Raw genomic sequence first — 20,885 nt, forward strand, 5'->3', positions numbered from 1 at the left:
TGTTGTCAAATTGATAATATTGATTATTATTAATTATGCTAATTTGTAAATCTCCAGAGTAAGATTTGGCAATATGAACATTGTTACATCATGCCAATAAAGCACATTGAATTGAATTGAGAGAGAGAGAGAGAGAGAGAGAGAGAGAGAGAGAGAGAGAGAGAGAGAGAGAGAGAGATTAGGCCGATGCCCACTAATTACCAAAAGTAAGCAATTCCCAAACCTTCCATAACAAAGCCATCACCTACAGATAGATGAACCTGGAGAAGAGTGCATTAAGCAAGCTGGTCCTGGGCCTCTGTTCACAAACACAAACAGACCCCACAGAGCCCCAGGACAGCAACACAATTAGACCCAACCAAATCATGAGAAAACAAGAAGATCATTATTTCCAATGTAATTAACAAAAAAAACAGAGCAAACTAGAATGCTATTTGGCCCTAAACAGAGAGTACACAGAGGCAGAATACCTGACCACTGTGACTGACCCAAACTTAAGGAAAGCATTGACTATGTACAGACTCAGTGAGCATAGCCTTGCTATTGAGAAAGGCCGTCGTATGCAGACCTGGCTCTCAAGAGAAGACAGGCTATGTGCACACTGCCCACAAAATGAGGTGGAAACTGAGCTGCACCTCTTAACCTCCTGCCCATTGTATGACCATATTAGAGAGACATATTTCCCTCAGATTACACAGATCCACAAAGAATTAAAAAACAAATCCAATTTTGATCAACTCCCATATCTACTGGGTGAAATATCACAGTGTGTCATCACAGCAGCAATATTTGTGACCTGTTGCCACAAGAAAAGGGCTACCAGTGAATAACAAAAACCATTGTATATACAACCCATATTTACTGTATATTTATTTATTTTCCCTTTGTACATTAACTATACAGTTGCATTGTATATAGACATTTTATGACATTTGAAATGTTTTTATTATTTTGGAACTTTCGTGAGTAATGTTTACTGTTATTGTATATTTCACTTTTGTTCATCCATTTCACTTGCTTTGGCAATGTAAACATATATTTCCCATGACAATAAAACCCTTTGAATTGAATTGAGAGAGAGAGAGAGAGAGAGAGAGAGAGAGAGAGAGACAGAGAGACAGAGAGAGAAAGAGAGAGAGAGACAGAGAGACAGAGAGAGAGAGAAATAGAGAGAGAGACAGAGAGAGAGAGAGAGACAGAGAGAGAGAGAGGTACAGTGGCTCTAATGGTTAACATAATGATAGTGTGTTCGTGATAGTGTGTTAGCGACAATGGTAGTGAGTTAGTGATAGTGATAATGATAATGTGTTAGTGATAGTGTGTAGTGATAATGATAGTGAGTTAGTGATAGTGTGTTAGCGACAATGGTAGTGAGTTAGTGATAGTGATAATGATAGTGTGTTAGTGATAATGATAGTGAGTTAGTGATAGGGTGTTAGCAATAATGGTAGTGAGTTAGTGATGGTGATAATGATAGTGTGTTAGTGATAGTGTGTTAGTTATAATGAGAGTGAGTTAGTGATAGTGTGTTAGCGATAATGGTAGTGAGTTAGTGATGGTGACAATGATAGTGTGTTAGTGATAGTGTGTTAGTGATAATGATAGTGAGTTAGTGATAGTGTGTTAGCGATAATGGTAGTGAGTTAGTGATGGTGATAATGATCGTGCGTTAGTGATAGTGTGTTAGTGATAATGAGAGTGAGTTTGTGATAGGGATAATGATAGTGTGTTAGTGATAGTGTGTTAGTGATAATGAGAGTGAGTTAGTGATAGGGATATTGATAGTGTGTTAGTGATAATTGTAGTGAGTTAGTGATAGCGATAATGATAGTGTGTTAGTGATAGGAATAATGATAGTGTGTTAGCGATAATGATAGTGTGTTAGTGATAGTGTGTTCGTGATAATGAGAGTGAGTTTGTGATAGGGATAATGATAGTGTGTTAGTGATAGTGTGTTAGTGATAGTATGTTAGTGAAAGTGTGTTAGTGATAATGATAGTGTGTTAGTGATAGTGTGTTAGCGATAATGATAGTGTGTTAGTGATAGTGTGTTAGTGATAGTATGTTAGTGATAGTGTGTTAGTGATAGTGTGTTAGTGTTAGTGTGTTAGTGATAGTGTGCTAGTGATAATGATAGTGTGTTAGTGATAGTGTGTTAGTGATAATGATCGTGTGTTAGTGATAGTGTGTAGCGATAATGTTAGTGATAGTGTGTTAGTGATATTGTGTTAGTGATAATGACAGCGTGTTATTGATAGTGTGTTAGCGATAATGATAGTGTATTAGTGACAGTGATAGTGTGTTAGTGATAGTGTGTTAGTGTTAGTGATAGTGTGTTAGTGATAGTGTGTTAGTGATAGTGATAGTGTGTTAGTGATAGTGTGTTAGTGATAATGATAGTGTGTTAGTGATAGTGTGTTAGCGATAATGGTAGTGTGTTAGTAATAGTGTGTTAGTGATAGTATGTTAGTGAAAGTGTGTTAGTGTGTTAGTGATATTGTGTTAGCGATAGTGTGTTAGTGATAATGATAGTGTGTTAGTGATAGTGTGTTAGCGATAATGATAGTGTGTTAGTGATAGTGTGTTAGTGATAGTATGTTAGTGATAGTGTGTTAGTGATAGTGTGTTAGTGTTAGTGATAGTGTGTTAGTGATAGTGTGTTAGTGATAATGATAGTGTGTTAGTGATAGTGTGTTAGTGATAATGATAGTGTGTTAGTGATAGTGTGTAGCTATAATGATAGTGTGTTAGTGATAGTGTGTTAGTGATATTGTGTTAGTGATAGTGACAATGACAGCGTGTTATTGATAGTGTGTTAGTGATCATGGTAGTGTATTAGTGATATTGTGTAGCGATAATGATAGTGTGTTAGTGATAGTGTGTTAGTGATATTGTGTTAGTGATAATGACAGCGTGTTATTGATAGTGTGTTAGTGATAATGGTAGTGTATTAGCGATAGTGATAGTGTGTTAGTGATAGTGTGTTATTGATAGTGTGTTAGTGATAATGGTAGTGTATTAGTGATAGTGATAGTGTGAATGCTGCATGATGGAAATGGAAATGGCCGACTGGAAAACTGAAAAAAGGCATTAAATCCCCTGAACACTGAACACACTGCAACGTTCTGAACACACTGCAACACACTGCAACATTCTGAACACACTGCAACAGACTGTAAAACGCTGTAAAACCCTGAACACACTGCAACGTTCTGAACACACTGCAACACACTGCAACGTTCTGAACACACTGCAACACACTGCAACAGACTGTAAAACGCTGTAAAACCCTGAACATACTGCAACACACTGAACAACCTGAAACATTGAAACACATTGCAACAGACTGAACACACAGAACACACTGAACACACTGAAACACACTGCAACACACTGAAAACACTGCAATACACTGCACCACACTGAACATACCGAACACACTGAAAAACACTGCAACATACCGAATGCACTACAACACCCTGAACATACTGAATGCACTACAACACACTTCACATACTGAACATACTGCAACATACTGAACATCCTACAACACACTGCAACACACTGAAACACACAACATACACCACATTACAAAACACTGCAACACACTGTAAAACGCTGTAAAACACTGAACAACCTGAAACACACTGAACATACAGAGCACTCTGCAACACACTGCAAAACACTGGACATACAGAACACACTACAACACACCACAACACACTGCAACACACTGGACATACAGAACACACTGCAACACACTGGACATACAGAACACACTGCAACACACTGGACATACAGAACACACTGCAACACACTGCAACACACCACAACACACTGCAACACACTGGACATACAGAACACACTGCAACACACTGCAACACACCACAACACACTGCAACACACTGGACATACAGAACACACTGCAACACACTACAACACACCACAACACACTGCAACACACTGAACATACTAAAACACACTGCAACACAATGAACACACTGCAACAAACTAAACCTCCTACAACACAGCACAGCACAACACACTGAACACACTAAACAAGCTGCAAAATACTGCCACTCACTGAACACACTAAACATACTAATAAACACTGCAGCACACTGTAAAACAGAACATGTCCAAGATGTTCAAATGTTCATAAATGACCAGCATGGTCGAATAATAATAAGGCAGAACAGTTGAAACTGGAGCAGCAGCACGGCCAGGTGGACTGGGGACAGCAAGGAGTCATCATGTCAGGTAGTCCTGGGGCATGGTCCTAGGGCTCAGATCCTCCAAGAGAGAGAAAGAAAGAGAGGAGAGAATTAGAGAACGCACACTTAGATTCACACAGGACACCGAATAGGACAGGAGAAGTACTCCAGATATAACAAACTGACCCTAGCCCCCCCGACACATAAACTACTGCAGCATAAATACTGGAGGCTGAGACAGGAGGAGTCAGGAGACACTGTGGCCCCATCCGAGGACACCCCCGGACAGGGCCAAACAGGAAGGATATAACCCCACCCACTTTGCCAAAGCACGGCCCCCACACCACTAGAGGGATATCTTCAACCACCAACTTACCATCCTGAGACAAGGCTGAGTATAGCCCACAAAGACCTGCCACGGCACAACCCAAGGGGGGGGGGGGGGGGGGGGCAACCCAGACAGGATGACCACATCAGTGAATCAACCCACTCAGGTGACGCACCCCCTCCAGGGACGGCATGAGAGAGCCCCAGTAAGCCAGTGACTCAGCCCCTGTAATAGGGTTAGAGGCAGAGAATCCCAGTGGAAATAGGGGAACCGGCCAGGCAGAGACAGCAAGGGCGGTTCGTTGCTCCAGAGCCTTCCCGTTCACCTTCCCACTCCTGGGCCAGACTACACTCAATCATTTGACCCACTGAAGAGATTAGTCTTCAGTAAAGACTTAAAGGTTGAGACCGAGTTTGCGTCTCTGACATGGGTAGGCAGACCGTTCCATAAAAATGGAGCTCTATAGGAGAAAGCCCTGCCTCCAGCTTTTTGCTTAGAAATTCTAGGGACAATTAGGAGGCCTGCGTCTTGTGACCGTAGCGTACGTGTAGGTATGTACGGCAGGACCAAATCAGAGAGATAGGTAGGAGCAAGCCCATGTAATGCTTTGTAGGTTAGCAGTAAAACCTTGAAATCAGCCCTTGCTTTGACAGGAAGCCAGTGTAGAGAGGCTAGCACTGGAGTAATATGATCAAATTTTTGGGTTCTAGTCAGGATTCTAGCAGCCGTATTTAGCACTAACTGAAGTTTATTTAGTGCTTTATCCGGGTAGCCGGAAAGTAGAGCATTGCAGTAGTCTAACCTAGAAGTGACAAAAGCATGGATTAATATTTCTGCATCATTTTTGGACAGAAAGTTTCTGATTTTTGCAATGTTACATAGATGGAAAAAAGCTGTCCTTGAAATGGCCTTGATATGTTCTTCAAAAGAGAGATCGGGGTCCAGAGTAACGCCGAGGTCCTTTACAGTTTTATTTGAGACGACTGTACAACCATTAAGATTAATTGTCAGATTCAACAGAAGATCTCTTTGTTTTTTGGGACCTAGAACAAGCATCTCTGTTTTGTCCGAGTTTAAAAGTAAAAAGTTTGCAGCCATCCACTTCCTTATGTCTGAAACACATTCTTCTAGCAAGGGCAATTTTGGGGCTTCACCATGTTTCATTGAAATGTACAGCTGTGTGTCATCCGCATAGCAGTGAAAGTTAACATTATGTTTTCGAATAACATCCCCAAGAGGTAAAATATATAGTGAAAACAATAGTGGTCCTAAAACGGAACCTTGAGGAACACCGAAATTTACAGTTGATTTGTCAGAGGACAAACCATTCACAGAGACAAACTGATATCTTTCCGACAGATAAGATCTAAACCAGGCCAGAACTTGTCCGTGTAGACCAATTTGGGTTTCCAATCTCTCCAAAAGAATGTGGTGATCGATGGTATCAAAAGCAGCACTAAGGTCTAGGAGCACGAGGACAGATGCAGAGCCTCGGTCCGATGCCATTAAAATGTAATTTACCACCTTCACAAGTGCCGTCTCAGTGCTATGATGGGGTCTAAAACCAGACTGAAGCATTGCGTATACATTGCTGTCTTCAGGAAGGCAGTGAGTTGCTGCGCAACAGCCTTTTGTAACATTTTTGAGAGGAATGGAAGATTCGATATAGGCCGATAGTTTTTTTATATTTTCTGGGTCAAGGTTTGGCTTTTTCAAGAGAGGCTTTATTACTGCCACTTTTAGTGAGTTTGGTACACATCCGGTGGAGAGAGAGCCGTTTATTATGTTCAACATAGGAGGGCCAAGCACAGGAAGCAGCTCTTTCAGTAGTTTAGTTGGAATAGGGTCCAGTATGCAGCTTGAAGGTTTAGAGGCCATGATTATTTTCATCATTGTGTCAAGAGATATAGTACTAAAACACTTGAGCGTCTCTCTTGATCCTAGGTCCTGGCAGAGTTGTGCAGACTCAGGACAACTGAGCTTTGAAGGAATACGCAGATTTAAAGAGGAGTCCGTAATTTGCTTTCTAATAATCATAATCTTTTCCTCAAAGAAGTTCATGAATTTATCACTGCTAAAGTGAAAGTCATCCTCTCTTGGGGAATGCTGCTTTTTAGTTAGCTTTGCGACAGTATCAAAAAGGAATTTCGTATTGTTCTTATTTTCCTCAATTAAGTTAGAAAAATAGGATGATTGAGCAGCAGTAAGGGCTCTTTGGTACTGCACAGTACTGTCTTTCCAAGCTAGTCGGAAGACTTCCAGTTTGGTGTGGCGCCATTTCCGTTCCAATTTTCTGGAAGCTTGCTTCAGAGCTCGGATATTTTCTGTGTACCAGGGAGCTAGTTTCTTATGAGAAATGTTTTACATTTTTAGGGGTGCAACTGCATCTAGGGTATTGCGCAAGGTTAAATTGAGTTCCTCAGTTAGGTGGTTAACTGATTTTTGTCCTCTGGCGTCCTTGGGTAGACAGAGGGAATCTGGAAGGACATCAAGGAATATTTGTGTTGTCTGTGAATTTATAGCACAACTTTTGATGTTCCTTGGTTGGGGTCTGAGCAGATTATTTGTTGCAATTGCAAACGTAATAAAATGGTGGTCCGATAGTCCAGGATTATGAGGAAAAACATTAAGATCCACTACATTTATTCCATGGGACAAAACTGGGTCCAGCGTATGACTGTGACAGTGAGTGGATCCAGAGACATGTTGGACAAAACCCACTGAGTCGATGATGGCTCCGAAAGCCTTTTGGAGTGGGTCTGTGGACTTTTCCATGTGAATATTAAAGTCACCAAAGATTAGAATATTATCTGCTATGACTACAAGGTCCGATAGGAATTCAGGGAACTCAGTGAGGAACGCTGTATATGGCCCAGGAGGCCTGTAAGCATTAGCTATAAAAAGTGATTGAGTAGGCTGCATAGATTTCATGACTAGAAGCTCAAAAGACGAAAACGTCATTTTTTTTTTTGTAAATTGAAATTTGCTATCGTAAATGTTAGCAACTCCTCCGCCTTTGCGGGATGCACGGGGGAAATGGTCACTAGTGTAGCCAGGAGGTGAGGCCTCATTTAACACAGTAAATTCATCAGGCTTAAGCCATGTTTCAGTCAGGCCAATCACATCAAGATTATGATCAGTGATTAGTTCATTGACTATAATTGCCTTTGAAGTAAGGGATCTAACATTAAGTAGCCCTATTTTGAGATGTGAGGTATCCTGATCTCTTTCAATAATGACAGGAATGGAGGTGGTCTTTATCCTAGTGAGATTGCTAAGGCGAACACCGCCATGTTTAGTTTTGCCCAATCTAGTTCGAGGCACAACACAGTCTCAATGGTGATAGCTGAGCTGACTACACTGACTGTGCTAGTGGCTGACTCCACTATGCTGGCAGGCTGGCTAACAGCCTGCTGTCTGGCCTGCACCCTATTTCATTGTGGAGCTAGAGGAGCCCTGTCTATGTTGGTAGATAAAATGAGAGCACCCCTCCAGCTAGGATGGAGTCCGTCACTCCTCAGCAGGTCAGGCTTGGTCCTGTTTGTGGGTGAGTCCCAGAAAGAGGGCCAATTATCTACAAATTCTATCTTTTGGGAGGGGCAGAAGTTTTCAACCAGCGATTGAGTTGTGAGACTCTGCTGTAGAGCTCATCACTCCCCCTAACTGGGAGGGGGCCAGAGACAATTACTCGATGCCGACACATCTTTCTAGCTGATTTACACGCAGAAGCTATGTTGTGCTTGGTGATCTCTGACTGTTTCATCCTAACATCGTTGGTGCCGACGTGGATAAAAATATCTCTATACTCTCTACACTCGCCAGTTTTAGCTTTAGCCAGCACCATCTTCAGATTAGCCTTAACGTCGGTAGCCCTGCCCCCTGGTAAACAGTGTCTAATACTGCGGGTAATGGAGTCGCCAATGACTAGAGTTTTCAATTTGTCAGAGCTAATGGTGGGAAGCTTCGACGTCTCAGACCCCGTAACGGGAGGAGTAGAGACCAGAGAAGACTCGGCCTCTGACTCCGACCCGCTGCTTAATGGGGAAAACCGGTTGAAAGTTTCTGTCGGCTGAATGAGCGACACCGGTTGAGCGTTCCTACAGCATTTCCTTCCAGAAACCGTGAGAAAGTTGTCCAGCTGCGGGGACTGTGCCAGGGGATTTATACTACTATCTGTACTTACTGGTGGCACAGACGCTGTTTCATCCTTTCCTACACTGAAATTACCCTTGCCTAACGATTGCGTCTGAAGCTGGGCTTGTAGCACAGCTATCCTCGCCGTAAGGCGAGTACAGCGACTGCAATTAGAAGGCATCATGTTAATGTTACTACTTAGCTTCGGCTGTTGGAGGTCCTGACGAATCGTGTCCAGATAAAGCGTCCGGAGTGAAAAAGTTGAGAATAAAAAATATATATATATATAAACGGTAATTAAAAAGTAAAAAACGTAAATTTGTCAGGTAGCAAAACAGGTTGGCAACAAAACGCACAGCAACTCACACACTGAATATACTGCAACACACTGAATGTACTGCAACACACTGAACATACTGAACATACTGAATATGCTATCGCAAAGGAGTTGCCACTGTCCTGTTCGGTTTTGTGTGGTGCTGTGTGGTGCTGTGCGGTCTTGTGCTGTGCAGTAATGTGTTGTCTTGTGCGGTGCTGTGTTGTCCTGTGCGGTGCTGTGTTGTCCTGTTCGGTTTTGTGTGGTGCTGTGTGGTGCTGTGCGGTCTTGTGCTGTGCAGTAATGTGTTGTCATGTGAGGTGCTGTGTTGTCCTGTGCGGTGCTGTGTTGTCCTGTGCGGTGCTGTGTTGTCCTGTGCGGTGCTGTGTTTTCCTTTGCGGTGCTGTGTTGTCCTGTGCGGTGCTGTGTTGTCCTGTACGATGCTGTGTTGTCCTGTGATGTGATGTGTCGTCCTGTGTGGTGCTGTGTTGTCCTGTACAGTGCTGTGTTGTCCTGTACGGTGCTGTGTTGTCGTGTACGGTGCTGTGTTGTCTTGTGCTGTGCTGTGCAGTGTTGTCCTGTGATGTGATGTGTCGTCCTGTGTGGTGCTGTGTTGTCCTGTGCTGTGCTGTATTGTCCTGTGTGAGTTTCACTCCCAGAAACCCACCCAGAATTGGGGTAGTGTAGGGGTACGGGCCTCCTCATCCATCATGTCTGACAGGGAGAGTGTAATAAAGTTCCACCTCACAGCTCCCAACTACTGTCACTGCCCTTAGCACCTACACACACACACATCTTAACATAGACACACTCAAGCACACAAACAAACACAAGCACACACACACACATACAGATCTTAACAAAGACACACACACACACACACACACACACACACACACACACACACACACACACACACACACACACACACACACACACACACACACACACACAAACACACAGATCTTAACATAGACACACAGACACACACACACACACACACACAATTTCTCTCTAAGGGAAACACACACACACACAGTGTGTCTGAGTTGGCTCTCAGAATGTGTGTGAGCTGTTGTTATCAGAGCTCTGCAGGCTTGGCAGGTACTCCTTCATCCCTCCTCTCTTTATCTCGCTCCTGCCCTGACACACACACACACACCTCTCCCTGTGAGTTGTTCCAGTGCTGGCCTGTTCGGCTCTTTGCAAAACGCCACAAGGTTTGGAAAGTTAAGCAGACTCTCTGTTCAGCTTGGTGCCAAACTTCTCCATTAGATATATATATATATATGCAGTCGAAGTTGGAAGTTTACATACACGTTTCAACCACTCCACACATTTCTTTTTAACAAATTATAGTTTGTGCATGACACAAGTCATTTCTCCAACAACTATTTACAGACAGATGATTTCCCTTATAATTTACTGTATCACAATTCCAGTGGGTCAGATGTTAACATACACTATGATGTCTGTGCCTTTAAACAGCTTAGAAAAATCCAGAAAATTATGTAATGGCTTTAGAAGCTTCTGATAGGCTAATTGACATCATTTGAGTCAATAGGAGGTGTACCTGTGGATGTATTTCAAGGCCTATCTTCAAACTCAGTGCCTCATTGCTTGACATCATGAGAAATCAGCCAAGACCTCAGAAAATAATTGTAGACCTCCACAAGTCTGGTTCATCCTTGGGAGCAATTTCCAAAGGCCTGAAGGTACCACGTTCATCTGTACAAACAATAGTATGCAAGTATAAACATCATGGGACCACGCAGCCGTCATACCGCTCAGGAAGGAGACGCGTGTTCTAGAGATGAACGTATTTTGGTGTGAAAAGTACAAATAAATCCCAGAACAACAGCAAAGGACCTTGTGAAGATGCTGGAGGAAACAGGTACAAAGTATCAATGTCCACAGTAAAATAAGTCCTATATCGACATAACCTGAAAGACCGCTCAGCAAGGAAGAAGCCACTGCTCCAAAACCACCATAAAAAAGCCAGACTACGGTTTGCAACTGCACATGGGAACAAAGATCGTACTTTTTGGAGAAATGTCTGACCCAAGTTAAACCATTTAAAGGCAATCCTACCAAATACTAATTGAGGATGCGCTGGGAATGTGATGAAAGAAATAAAAGCTGAAATAAATATTCCCTCTACAATTATTCTGAAATGTCACATTCTTAAAATAAAATAGTGATCCTAACTGACCTAAGACAGGGAATTTTTGCTAAGATTAAATGTCAGGAATTGTGAAAAACTAAGTTTAAATGATTTTGGCTAAGTTGTATGTAAACTTCCGACTTCAACTGTATATTATATATTTATATATACAGTGGGGCAAAAAAGTATTTAGTCAGCCACCAATTGTGCAAGTTCTCCCACTTAAAAAGATGAGAGAGGCCTGTAATTTTCATCATAGGTACACTTCATTAATGACAGACAAAATTAGAAAACAAATCCAGAAAATCACACTGTAGGATTTTTAATGAATTTATTTGCAAATTATGGTGGAAAATAAGTATTTGGTCACCTACAAACAAGCAAGATTGCTGGCTCTCACAGACAAACTTCTTCAAGAGGCTCCTCTGTCCTCCACTCGTTACCTGTATTAATGGCACCTGTTTGAACTTGTTATCAATGTGATTTTCAGGATTTCTTTTCTTCTCATTTTGTCTGTCATAGTTGAAGTGTACCTATGATGAAAATTACAGGCCTCTCTCATGTTTTTAATTGGGAGAACTTGCACAATTGGTGGCTGACTAAATACTTTTTTGCCCCACTGTATATAGAGAGAGAGAGAGACTACCAATCATGTTTGGGGAGGACGCAGAGAGATGCGAGTTGGCAGCCCACTACATTGCTGCCTGCCATATGTTGAGGGACAGTGTCTGACAGACCAACCAACCTGCACATGTCCTCTATGCCATTGTTATTGTTCAATGTATAGTTATTTAACCTTTGATTATTGTTGTTACTGATTTTCCAATTGACAATCTTGATTATTATTATTATTATAATTATGTGAATATTTTAAATCTCCAAAGTCAGCTTCGGCAATATGTACATTGTTACATCATGCCAATAAAGCACATTTAATTGAAAGAGAAAGAGAAAGAGAGTGTGAGTTGGTGTGTGTGTGTGAGAGAGAGAGAGAGAGAGAGAGAGAGAGAGAGAGAGAGAGAGGGAATGACCAGGCCTACTTGTCAGTATCTGTCCTGTGTGCGTGAGGGATGCATCATTTCTGTTGGTTACATCAGCCGGTGTCTGCAACAACAACAACCTCCACCACTGGGTCCAGCTGGAGGACGACCGGCTGCCAACACAATAGTCACAATGAGGACATTTACCAGGAAATGACATGTGTAGCAGCACAGAGGGATCTTAGAGAGAGAGTGAATGGAAAATATAAAATGTTAGATGTAGTGATAATGGTGTACCACTGTGAGGGGGAAACAGGAATGAACACAGCCTGGAGCAGGGACTCACTTTCTATAGGGAAACACTTTTACAGAACACCAAAAAACACCATAATGTTTCCTCTCTTTTTCAATCACTTTCTTGCTGTCCTCTCTCTATCCAGTGCTGATACAGTATAATGAGTCATCAGGGAAGAGGAACGCAGGAAGGGAGGGAGTGAGGGCAAGAGGTGTAATCGTCAATGTTTGACTGAATCATATCTCTGCTGCAGTACTGTACTGTAGATCTGTCCTGGGAACTAGAACACTATCTACACAAACAGGGAACTAGAACACTATCTACACAAACAGGGAACTAGAACACTATCTACACAAACAGGGAACTAGAACACTGTCTACACAAACAGGGAACTAGAACACTATCTACACAAACAGGGAACTAGAACACTATCTACACAAACAGGGAACTAGAACACTATCTACACAAACAGGGAACTAGAACACTATCTACACAAATAGGGAACTAGAACACTATCTACACAAACAGGGAACTAGAACACTATCTACACAAATAGGGAACTAGAACACTATCTACACAAACAGGGAACTAGAACACTATCTACACAAACAGGGAACTAGAACACTATCTACACAAACAGGGAACTCGAACACTATCTACACAAACAGGGAACTCGAACACTATCTACACAAACAGGGAACTAGAACACTGTCTACACAAACAGGGAACTAGAACACTATCTACACAAACAGGGAACTAGAACACTATCTACACAAACAGGGAACTAGAACACTATCTACACAAACAGGGAACTAGAACACTATCTACACAAATAGGGAACTAGAACACTATCTACACAAACAGGGAACTAGAACACTATCTACACAAATAGGGAACTAGAACACTATCTACACAAACAGGGAACTAGAACACTATCTACACAAACAGGGAACTAGAACACTATCTACACAAACAGGGAACTCGAACACTATCTACACAAACAGGGAACTCGAACACTATCTACACAAACAGGGAACTAGAACACTATCTACACAAACAGTGAACTAGAACACTATCTACACAAACAGGGAACTCGAACACTATCTACACAAACAGGGAACTAGAACACTATCTACACAAACAGGGAACTAGAACACTATCTACACAAACAGTGAACTAGAAGACTATCTACACAAATAGGGAACTAGAACACTTTCTACACAAACAGGGAACTAGAACACTATCTACACAAACAGGGAACTCGAACACTATCTACACAAACAGGGAACTAGAACACTATCTACACAAACAGGGAACTAGAAGACTATCTACACAAATAGGGAACTAGAACACTATCTACACAAACAGGGAACTAGAACACTATCTACACAAACAGGGAACTCGAACACTATCTACACAAACAGGAAACTAGAACACTATCTACACAAACAGGGAACTAGAACACTGTCTACACAAACAGGGAACTAGAACACTATCTACGCAAACAGGGAACTAGAACACTGTCTACACAAACAGGGAACTAGAACACTATCTACACAAACAGGGAACTAGAACACTATCTACACAAGCAGAGAACTAGAACACTATCTACACTAACAGGGAACTAGAACACTATCTACACAAACAGGGAACTAGAACACTATCTACACAAACAGGGAACTAGAACACTATCTACACAAACAGAGAACTAGAACACTATCTACACAAACAGGGAACTAGAACACTATCTACACTAACAGGGAACTAGAACACTATCTACACAAACAGTTACATTGTGTCATCTCACTCTGTTCACACTAATAGCTAAATATTCCCCTGCTGAAATCCGTCAATTATTCATTCGTAACAGGTCAGATGTTTTTGTCTCATCTGGGATGTGTTCTCCCGCTGACAGGCCGCGCACTGTGACGAACAGGTCTGTGTGTTCTTGTGTGAATTAATTAATGTCTCTCTGCCTGTTTTTTATGTTTTAAATGCATCAGTGCAGCAATGTATACAGTTAGCCAATGTGATCACCTCGCACAAGAGCTACTCCCCATTCAAACTTCCCCGCCAGTCCATTGCCAACGCTGTAGCCAATTTTCCAGCCATTCAGCAAGCCAGCGGATCGATCGATGCTTCTTTCCTCCAATAGGCCTAGACCTATTAGTTTAAAAAAAATTGCTGAAATGTGTTTCAAACTACAGGTATTGCTGTTCATTATAGGCTCCTGAGTGGTGCAGCGGTCTAGTGCAAGAGGCGTCCCTACAGTCCCTGGTTCGAATTCAGGCTGTATCACATCCGGCCATGATTGTGAGACCCATAGGGCGGTGCAGAATTAGCCCGGCATCCTCCAGGTTTGGCCGGGGTAGGCCGTCATTGTAAATAAGAATTTGTTCTTAACTGACTTGCCAAGACTTGCCAAGAGAGGGAGAGCGAAAGAGAGAAATGGATAGAGGGAGAGAAAAAGAGAGACATGGAGAGAGGGAGAGAGGGAGAGAGAGAGGGAGAGAGGGTGAAAGAAAGAGAGAAATTGAGAGAGGGAGCGAGAAAGAGAGAAATGGAGAGAGGGAGAGAGGGAGAGAGAAAGAGAGAAGTGGAGAGAGGGAGAGAAATTGAGAGAGAAAGAGAGAAATGGAGAGAGGGAGAGAGAAATGGAGAGAGGGAGAGAGAAAGTGAGAAATAGAGAGAGGGAGAGAGAAAGAGAGAAATGGAGAGAGAGAGAGAGAAATGGAGAGAAAGAGAAAGAGATAAATGGTTGAGAGGGAGAGAGGGAGAGAGAAATGGAGAGAGGGAGAGAGAAAGTGAGAAATGGAGAGAAGGAGATGGGGAGAGAGAAAGAGAGAAATGGAGACAAGTATAGGGGAGGAGAGAAAGAGAAAAATGGAGAGAAGGAGAGGGGGAGAGAGAAAGAGAGACATGGAGAGAGGGAGAGAGAAAGAGTGAAATGGAGAGAAGGAGAGGGGGAGAGAGGGAGAGAGGGAGAGAGAAGGAGAGAAGGAGAGAGGGAGAGAGGAATGGAGAGAAGGAGAGAGGGAGATAGGGAGAGAGAAATGGATAGAAGGAGAGAGGGAGAGAGGGAGAGAGAAAGAGAGAAATGGAGAGAGGGAGAGAGGGAGAGAGAAAAAGGTAGATACAAAGAAATCAGAGCCAAAGCAGCTATAATGGTACTTTAGGGCTCAGAGGAAGTGGTGGAGAGTCAGCCAATAACACACGGCTCCAGATTTAGCAGCAATAAGTGCCGTGTCATACAGCATGTCGGAACAATTTCCCCTCTCAATCTGGGAGAGCAATCATCTCTTTAATTGGCTGAGTAATTAGTCCTTTAATTGACCCTCAAATAGCCCCTGCTGACAGGCAGAGAGCACAGAGCATAGTGACGGCCCAAAATGGCTGTCATGTGGAACACAGAGCTGGACACAATATAGCTGCAGTGTTTGTGTGTCAATTTATAAAGCCTTTTTTCCTCCAGACGTGTATGAGGCCCCTGAGTTCTGTCCAGTAGCCTGGCCAGCCTGGCCGGCCGGCCGGCCGGCCTGTCTGCCTGCCTGTCTGTCTGTCTGTCTGTCTGTCTGTCTGTCTGTCTGTCTGTCTGTCTGTCTGCCTGCCTGCCTGCCTGCCTGCCTGTCTGTCTGTCTGTCTGCCTGCCTGCCTGCCTGCCTGCCTGCCTGCTTGCCTGTCTGCCTGCCTGCCTGCCTGTCTGTCTGTCTGCTTAGCCTTGGCTGTGTGAGAGAGTGCATGAGTGTAGGAGAGTGTGGGTGATTGTGTTGTTTGTGTCCGAGGCCTGTGGGAGTGTGTGTATATCCAGGGTTAGAGGTGCAGGGAGACGATGTGCTGATTAGGGACATTCCAGACATCAAACAGGCCTGAGACAGAGAGAACTGGAGGTGGATGAGGGATGTCTTGCAGCCAAATAAACTCTGGGAGGAGAGGGTGTGATTGGTGGCTTTCCTGTGGAAAACAGAAGCCTGCCAGTGGGGTCAAAGGGCATGAGGGCAGGGGAGAGGGGAGGGGCACTATCCTCTTCCTCAACCGTCTGAGTTATGGGACACAGGTGCACCCTCTGTGTGTGAGAATGTGTGTCCCCACTTGAGAGTTGATGATGTGTGTGTATGTTCGTGCGCACATGCGTGCATATGTGTGTGCGGGTAGCTGTACCTGAGAGCTGATGATTTTCTGGGAGGAGTGTTCGATGTTGGCAGGCAGGCCAAAGAATGCTGGCCAGTCGACTTCTGGAAGATTCTCTATCACACCGCGATAGAACACACAAACACACACACGCACACACACACACACACAAACACCACAGAGTTACACGACTGACAGAGATGTTGTGTGTGAGGTGTGTATGTATGTATAGTCTCACCAGTATGGAGCAGGAGTTGGGCAGGCTGATCTGCAAGGGAAAGGCGTGGCTTCTCTTCCTGCGTTGGCTGTGATTGGCTGAATAGGAGAGGAGGCATGAGGAGAAGAGCTGTTCCAGGTAGGAGTATATCCTGCCTCCATAGATGGCACTCTCCAGCAGACCTTGGACAAACTCCCACTGAAACACCTTACCACCATTAAACAGATGGTCGATGATCTCAAAGCCAGCCCGCAGATCAGACAGAGAGAACTCATGTAATTTCGTCCACAGTACCACAGAAATAGAACAGTACATTCAAACTTAGTCCATCCCTAGAACGAAAGAGAGAGAGAGCAGAACATTAAAACATAGTCCATCCCTAGAAACACAGAGAGAGTGAACAGAACATTATAACTAAGTCCATCCCTAGAACCACAGAGAGAGAACATTAGAACTTATTCCATCCCTAGAACCAAAGAGAGAGAGAGCAGAACATTAAAACATAGTCCATCCCTAGAAACACAGAGAGAGTGAACAGAACATTATTAAAACTTAGTCCATCCCTAGAACAACAGATAGAGAACAGAACATTGGAACTTAGTCCATCCGTAAAACAACAGAGAGAGAACATTAGAACTTATTCCATCCCTAGAACCACAGACAGAAAACACTAGAACTTATTCCATCCTAGAACCACAGACAGAGAACACTAGAACTTATTCCATCCTAGAACCACAGACATATAGAACATTAGAACTTAGTCCAGCCCTAAAACTACAGACAGAGAGAACACTAGATCTTATTCTATCTCTAGAACCACAGAGAGAGAACATTATAACTTGAGCTGAGAGGGAACTATATAGAGTGACTGTCAAAAAGAAAACACAGGCTCTGTCTCCAAAATGTTAACTTTCTGAGACACTGCATTAGCACTTCAGGCATCAGCATTTTTATGTTTCTTTCACCTTTATTTAACCAGGTGGCCAGTTGAGAACACCTTTATTTCACCAGGTGGCCAGTTGAGAACACCTTTATTTAACCAGGTAGGCCAGTTGAGAACACCTTTATTTAACCAGGTGGCCAGTTGAGAACACCTTTATTTAACCAGGTAGGCCAGTTGAGAACACCTTTATTTAACCAGGTAGGCCAGTTGAGAACACCTTTATTTAACCAGGTGGCCAGTTGAGAACACCTTTATTTAACCAGGTAGGCCAGTTGAGAACACCTTTATTTAACCAGGTGGCCAGTTGAGAACACCTTTATTTAACCAAGTGGCCAGTTGAGAACACCTTTATTTCACCAGGTAAGCCAGTTGAGAACACCTTTATTTAACCAGGTGGCCAGTTGAGAACACCTTTATTTAACCAGGTAGGCTAGTTGAGAACACCTTTATTTAACCAGGTGGCCAGTTGAGAACACCTTTATTTCACCAGGTAAGCCAGTTGAGAACACCTTTATTTAACCAGGTAGGCCAGTTGAGAACACCTTTATTTAACCAGGTGGCCAGTTGAGAACACCTTTATTTAACCAAGTGGCCAGTTGAGAACACCTTTATTTAACCAGGTAGGCCAGTTGAGAACACCTTTATTTAACCAGGTGGCCAGTTGAGAACACCTTTATTTAACCAGGTATGCCAGTTGAGAACAAGTTCTCATTTACAACTGTGACCTGGCCAAGATAAAGCAAAGCAGTGTGACAAAAACAACAACACAGAGTTACACATAAACAAACGTACAGTCAATAACACAATATAAAATATATGTACAGTGTGTGCAAATGTAGAAGATAGGCCATAGAGGCGAAATAATTGCAATTTAGCATTAACACTGGAGGGATAGATGTGCAGCTGATGATGAACAAGTAGAGATACTGGGTGCAAATGAGAAAGAAGATAAATAACAATATGTGGATGAGTTGGGTGTGCTATTTACAGGTAAGCTGCTCTGACAGCTGATGCTTAAAGTTAGAGAGGGAGATATGAGTCTCCAGCTTCAGTGATTTTTGCAATTCATTCCAGTCATTGGTAGTAGAGAACTGGAAGGAAAGGCGGCCAAAGGAAGTGGTGGCTTTGGGGAGGACCAGTGAAATATACCTGCTGGATCATGTACGGGTGGGTGTTGCTATGGTGATCAATGAGCTGAGATAAGGTGGGGTTTCACCTCATTTGACACAATGAACACTATCTGAACACTATCTGAGAAGTAGTTGGTGAACCAGGCGAGGCAGTCATTTGAGAAACAAAGGTTGTTGAGTCTGCTGATAAGAATGTGGTGATTGAGAGAGTCAAAAGCCTTGGCCAGGTCGATGAAGACGTCTTTTACAGTACTGTCTTTTATCGATATCAGTTATGATATCGTTTAGGACCTTGAGCATGGCTGAGGTGCACCTATGACCAGATCAGAAACCAGATTGCATAGCGGAGGAGGACGGTTGGATTCAAAATGGTTGGTGATCTGTTTGTTACCTTGGCTTTCGAAGACCTTAGAAAGGCAGGGCAGGATGGATATAGGTCTATAACAGTTTGGGTCTGGAGGGGGATGAACGCGGCAGTTGACCAATCTTTGGGGATCTCAGACAATACAAAAGAGATGTTGAACAGGCTAGTATTAGGGGTTGCAATAATTTAGCCGGATAATTTTAGAAAGAGAGGGTCCAGATTATTTAGTCCAGTTGATCCAGTCTCGATTGGATGAAGGAGAAGCGGGTGGGGGGGTAGGGGGGGGGGGGCGGGGGCTTGGGCAAGTTGTTGCGGGTGTTGCAGAGCTGTTGGCCGGGGTAGGGGTAGCCAGGTGGAAAGCATGGCCCGCCGTAGAAAAATGCTTCTTGAAACGATCGACTATCGTAGATTTATCAGTGATAAGAGTGTTTCTTAGCCTTAGTGCACTGGGTATCTGGGAGGAGGTACTCTTACTCTCCATGGACTTTACAGTGTCCCCAAACTTTTGGGAATTAGTGCTACAGGATGGTGGTCAGGATGATAGAGGATGATAGAGGGCAAGTTGGTCAGGATGATATCTAAAAGGGTTTCCATGGTTACGGATTTAGGGTTATACCTGGTAGGTTCCTTGATAATTTGTGTGAGATTGAGGGCATCAGTACGAACTCTGAAGATAGATGGGGAGGCAATCAATTCACATATGGTGTCAAGGGCACAGCTGAGGACAGAGGGTGGTCTATAGCATAGCGAAAACAGTGAGAGACTTATTTCTGGAAAGTTGGATTTTTAAAAGTAGAAGCTCGAATTGTTTGGGTACAGTAGACTGCAACTCTGCCCCCTTTGGTAGTTCTGTCTGGGGGCGGCAGGGTAACCTAGTGGTTAGAGCGTTGGACTAGTAACCGGAAGGTTGCAAGTTCAAACTCCTGAGCTGACAAGGTACAAATCTGTCGTTCTGCCCCTGTTCCTAGGCTGTCATTGAAAATAGGAATTTGTTCTTAATTAACTGACTTGCCTAGTTAAATAAAGGTAAAATAAAAATAAAAAATATATCTTGTCAGAAAATATTGTAGATGGAAATGTCAGGATATTTGGTGGTCTTCCTAAGCCAGGATTCAGACACAGCTAGGCCATCAGGGTTGGTGGACTGTGCTAAAGCAGTGAATAAAACAAACTATTACGGTTACAGAAGTCAACAAATGAATGGGCTGGGGGCTGCAGGGCCTGGGTTAACCTCTACATCACCAGAGGAACAGAGGAGGAGAAGGATAAGGGTACGGCTATAAGACCTGGTCTTCTAGTGTGTTCAGAACAGAGAGTAAAAGGAGCAGATTTCTGGGCGTTGAAGAATAAATTCAAGGCATAATGTACAGACAAGGGTATGGTAGGATGTGAGTACAGTGGTGGTAAACCTAGGCATTGAGTGATGATAATAGAGGTTTTGTTTCTATAGGCACCAGTTAAGCCAGGTGAGGTCACCGCATGTGTGGGGGGGTGGGCATATTGGGCAGTGCTGGGGGCTCTACAGGGAAATAAGACAATAATCACTAACCAAAACAGCAATAGACAAGGTGTATTGCCAATAGGTAGAAGCATGTGTAGCCGAGTGATCATAGAGTCCAATGAGAAGCAAAAGGTGAGTCAGGTAGCCGTTTCAGTAGTTGCTACTACACTA

At 43.2% G+C, this 20,885-nt stretch overlaps 1 pseudogene; it reads right to left on the reverse strand.

Annotated features, from left to right (window-relative positions):
* Window positions 1-20,885, reverse strand: part of LOC139385773 (cytoplasmic dynein 2 heavy chain 1-like) — a 179,991-nt pseudogene that overhangs the window by 24,783 nt on the left and 134,323 nt on the right.

This window comes from Oncorhynchus clarkii, chromosome 27 (genome assembly GCF_045791955.1).
Source record: "Oncorhynchus clarkii lewisi isolate Uvic-CL-2024 chromosome 27, UVic_Ocla_1.0, whole genome shotgun sequence".
In the NCBI taxonomy this organism is placed as follows: Eukaryota; Metazoa; Chordata; class Actinopteri; order Salmoniformes; family Salmonidae; genus Oncorhynchus; species Oncorhynchus clarkii.